This window comes from Perca fluviatilis, chromosome 3, assembly GCF_010015445.1.
Source record: "Perca fluviatilis chromosome 3, GENO_Pfluv_1.0, whole genome shotgun sequence".
Lineage (NCBI taxonomy): Eukaryota > Metazoa > Chordata > Actinopteri > Perciformes > Percidae > Perca > Perca fluviatilis.
This window is the reverse complement of record NC_053114.1, coordinates 44,905,828-44,910,951: the sequence shown is the minus strand read 5'-3', so window position 1 is coordinate 44,910,951 and position 5,124 is coordinate 44,905,828. Positions and strand designations below refer to the sequence as shown.

The 5,124-nt window shown below is 41.0% G+C and overlaps 1 protein-coding gene across 1 annotated transcript in view; it reads left to right on the top strand.

Annotated features, from left to right (window-relative positions):
• The first annotated feature begins 4,591 nt into the window (after positions 1–4,591).
• LOC120556527 (zinc finger protein 704-like) overlaps positions 4,592–5,124 on the top strand; it is a 28,361-nt gene continuing 27,828 nt past the window's right edge. The window contains exon 1 of the mRNA XM_039796170.1: positions 4,592–4,683. The gene's annotated coding sequence lies outside the window, so the exon portion shown is untranslated. The remainder of the gene's footprint in view (positions 4,684–5,124) is intronic.

Below are 5,124 nucleotides of genomic sequence, written 5' to 3'. Positions count from 1 at the left end.
TACACACACGAAACGTGACTGAAAACATGAATGTATCACGACCAAAGAAGGATAAAAACACACTTTAATTTAGCTTGTAAGCTACTTGTTGTGGTGTTTCTATAATACTCATATAATACAGGGTTATTTAACGGTGTTTGCACTTTCTCTGTCTTAACAACGCCAACAAAATGTCAACAGTCTGCCCCTTCTGCCTGTTGCTATGGTTGCTATTGTTAGTCTATGGTTCTAACATTAGCTAGTTGTCTCTTCTGCTTGATGCTATGGTTGCTAATGTTAGCTAGCTCTCTCTTCTGCCTGTTGCTATGGTTGCTATTGTTAGTCTATGTTGCTAATGTTAGCTAGTTGTCTCTTCTGCTTGATGCTATGGTTGTTAATGTTAGCTAGCTCTCTCTTCTGCCTGTTGCTATGGTTGCTATTGTTAGTCTATGTTGCTAATGTTAGCTAGTTGTCTCTTCTGCTTGATGCTATGGTTGCTAATGTTAGCTAGCTCTGTCTTCTGCCTGTTGCTATGGTTGCTATTGTTAGTCTATGGTTCTAATGTTAGCTAGTTGTCTCTTCTGCTTGATGCTATGGTTGCTAATTTTAGCTAGCTCTCTCTTCTGCTTGATGCTATGGTTGCTAACGTTAGCTAGCTCTCTCTTCTGCCTGTTGCTATGGTTGCTATTGTTAGTCTATGGTTCTAACGTTAGCTAGTTGTCTCTTCTGCTTGATGCTATGGTTGCTAATTTTAGCTAACTCTCTCTTCTGCTTGATGCTATGGTTGCTAACGTTAGCTAGCTCTCTCTTCTGCCTGTTGCTATAGTTAGTCTATGGTTCTAACGTTAGCTAGTTGTCTCTTCTGCTTGATGCTATGGTTGCTAATTTTAGCTAGCTCTCTCTTCTGCTTGATGCTATGGTTGCTAATGTTAGCTAGCTCTCTCTTCTGCCTGTTGCTATGGTTGCTATTGTTAGTCAATGTTGCTAACGTTAGCTAGTTGTCTCTTCTGCTTGATGCTATGGTTGCTAATTTTAGCTAGCTCTCTCTTCTGCTTGATGCTATGGTTGCTAACGTTAGCTAGCTCTCTCTTCTGCCTGTTGCTATGGTTGCTATTGTTAGTCAATGTTGCTAATGTTAGCTAGTTGTCTCTTCTGCTTGATGCTATGGTTGCTAACCTTAGCTAGCTCTCTCTTCTGCCTGTTGCTATGGTTGCTATTGTTAGTCAGTGTTGCTAATGTTAGCTAGTTTTCTCTTCTGCTTGATGCTATGGTTGCTAACGTTAGCTAGCTCTCTCTTCTGCCTGTTGCTATGGTTGCTATTGTTAATCAATGTTGCTAATGTTAGCTAGTTGTCTCTTCTGCCTATTAGCTGCATGTCTGTGCATGAATGCTATAGTTAGCTGCAGTATTTTAGAAGCCATTGCCATGAAGCATCATGCAAATATATATATACACCATAAAATAACTGTTTTATTGAAGTAGTATTAATATAGAGAAATATAGGAGTGCTTTCTGAGTATTTTAGGAGTATAATAGGATGGTAGTGTACAGTAGTGGGACAGTTGAGCGTGTGTGATAGCAGAAAGTCAGTAAACAACAGAGCTCCGTGGGGTGTGTTCCTGCGCAGCTGCGCTCCACCAATCAGCATCCAGCTCCTCCCCACGTGGTTGTGTTGTTTACTACGAAGCTGCAGAGCCGCTGCAAAGGCTGCTGGGAAAACCTGGAGCGGATCCGTATTAACGAGAGCACCGGTGGAAGAAGTATTCAGATCCTTTACTGCAGTAAAAGTACTAATACCACACTGTAACAATACTCTGTTACAAGTAAGTAATGGTCAAATCATTTCAGCTTGAATACATTTACCCAAGTACTGTACTTGAGTACAAATATTAAGGTACTTTTACTTTAATTGGGTCTTTTCTTTCTACTTCTACTTTGTTTTTGAGTTTTTTCCCCCCACAATCCTTTTGTAGTATTTGTTGCTATTTTGGGGGCGTTTTTGTCATGTTTTCAATGTATTTTGGGCTTTTTTTCAACAATTAAAATGAGACAATTTTTTGAAACTTCTGTGGCCTTTTTTTTTAGTTTTTTTTTTTCAATGTTTTTGTCGTTTTTTTCAATCAGACATGTCCCGGGACCTCCCCTAGATAATTGGAGATCTCCACCACTCTGACATGTATAGCAATTGTAAGTCGCTTTGGATAAAAGGGTCAGCTAAATGACATGAAATGTAATCTAATCACCTCCCGTTAGCATCCCATTGACTCCCATTCATTTTGGCGCCACTTTGACAGAGAATAACTTTACATCTGAAGAGTTTAAAGACTCTATTTGTGCGTTGTTTATTTCTAAAGAAACACGACAATGTATAAAAGGCTCCATTACCTTGTACCTCACGTTATGGCTCCGTAGCAGACGCTTTTATAAAAATAGGCTAACGATTGGGTCATAACCACGAGACTTACTGTCACACAGTAGAGGAATTACCGTATAGTACAGGAGAAGCTCACAGGCAGTTTGGACTTCCATTAGCTGTTTAGGTTTAATTACTAATGTTAACTAGCATGTTAGTGATCAGTAATTAGCCTGTGCCTATGTTATCTCCTTACATATACCTACGCTCTCCGTCTCTGTAAGATTGGGAATGATTGAGATTTCTCTCGGCACAGCTACCAGAAGACTTCAAGCTCAGTTGGAGGCTGCTCAGTAACGCTCAGCCAGCACCGGGAAAGAGACTTCTGATGGTCTCAGTCCAGAGACACGGGGTCTGGTGGTCCAGTTTATATACTGTCTATGGTTTCCAGCAGCCTTCAGGCTGAACAGGAAGTCACACAAACACTCACATCCTGTTAGGTCCGATTCCGATTTAATAAAAGGTTATCAGAGCCACATATCAGCTTGTACACAAGTCTCCAGTTGTTTTTGTTCAGACAAGAGTAGCTGAAACAAATCTAACCGGCATGCATTGGGTGCAGACCAAAAACTGTGCATATTTCCTCCACAACAGTGGTGTAGTCTAATGTATAGACCTTTATCACAGCAGACATGTTGTCATGTCATAGTAGGAACAGCACAGGTGTATTCAAACCATTACTGATGGCTGCATTCCACTTAGGAGAGATCCTGGTATTAAACCATTACTGATGGCTGCATTCCACTTAGGAGAGACCCTGGTATTAAACCATTACTGATGGCTGCATTCCACTTAGGAGAGGTCCTGTTATTAAACCATTAATGATGGCTGCATTCCACTTAGGAGAGGTCCTGGTATTAAACCATTACTGATGGCTGCATTCCACTTAGGAGAGGTCCTGGTATTAAACCATTACTGATGGCTGCATTCCACTTAGGAGAGGTCCTGGTATTAAACCATTAATGATGGCTGCATTCCACTTAGGAGAGGTCCTGGTATTAAACCATTAATGATGGCTGCATTCCACTTAGGAGAGGTCCTGGTATTGTGCATGCTGACTCACTTAAATATCTTACTGGGACACTTGATTGAACTGAGCCATCGTTAAGGCCGCACTTTTGCCGCATAAATTGACGATTTCCACGCAAAATATGCGGTGCTTGAATGATTTCATAATCCCTGCATTTTTGTTGCAAAAAAAGTCCCATAATATATCTTAGCAGAAAATTGAAAAATGTTGCGTTTACTTCACACAAGAGCAGCCAGTTTCCCCTGTTGCCATGGGAACGTTACGAAGTGACGTAATTACGCAACGTGAACATCATCAAAAAGCAGGGTGTTGGGGGAATCACTTTTTTTGTTCTCTTTTTCATCAAACTGCAGCTTTTGCAAGTTCCTGCAATTTCATCGCATAAAATTGCATAAATATCATATACAGTACAGGCCAACAGTTTGGACACACCTTCTCATTCAATGCGTTTTATTTTTATTTTCATGACTATTTACATTGTAGATTCTCACTGAAGGCATCAAAACTATGAATGAACACATGTGGAATTATGTACTTAACAAAAAAGTGTGAAATAACTGAAAACATGTCTTATATTTTAGATTCTTCAAAGTAGCCACCCTTTGCTTTTTTTGATAACTCTGCAAACCCTTGGTGTTCTCTCAATGAGCTTCATGAGGTAGTCACCTGAAATGGTTTTACATTCACAGGTGTGCTTTGTCAGGGTTCATTAGTGGAAGTTTTTCCCTTATTAATAAAAAAAGCAAAGGGTGGCTACTTTGAAGAATCTAAAATATAAGACATGTTTTCAGTTATTTCACACTTTTTTGTTAAGTACATAATTCCATATGTGTTCATTCATAGTTTTGATGCCTTCAGTGAGAATCTACAATGTAAATAGTCATGAAAATAAAGAAACGCATTGAATGAGAAGGTGTGTCCAAACTGATGGCCTGTACTGTAGAGCATATTCCATCGCATTTTTTAAGAAAACGTGCCGCATAATCAACGATTTTGGCCCGCAACAATCACAAAAAAACGCATTTTTCTGGAAGGACTGACTGCTCCACACACAGAGCAGCTGTCCCCTCCCCAGTTTTGTGATCCGCTCCGTGTTTTGCGTGCCTCTCTCCCCCCTCCCCTCCTGAAGGTGTTGAGACTGGCTGCAGCCTGCTGTACTCACACTCAGCAGCTCCCATTGAACAGCAGTGGACACAGCACCACGGGCAGAGCCGCTGGAAGAAGGCTAGTTTTTTGGGGCTGGAGCTCTCTGACTCCGCAGGTACGTGGCACCTTGTTGACGTACTGGCTCTCCTCTTCTTCTTCTTCTTCTTCTTCACTGGCTTTAAAAGTCTGGGAGGGACTCAAAGTCCACAACAGCCAGAACAACGTGCAGACTTTGCTGCACAAACTGGCTCCTCTGTGTGACTGTGTTTGTCTGTTTTTATCCAGTAATCAACATTGTTGTCGTATGGATCATTTTGAGTCACTTTTGGATTTTATATTTTTTTGTGGGTGGGGGCAGCTCTTTTTTTGCTGCCTGTAACCTGAGTGTTGTTGTGCAGACTGTGGAGCCGTGTGCAGAGTTTGGAAACTTAAAAAGTCGAGACTTTATTTGTTTTTTTGGACATTTTTTAGAGTCCCAAACGGCTCCGAGTTGGAGTTATGTTTTCTGTTTTTGTGTGTTTCATTGAGGACTCTTATTGAGGGGGGGGGGGGGTGT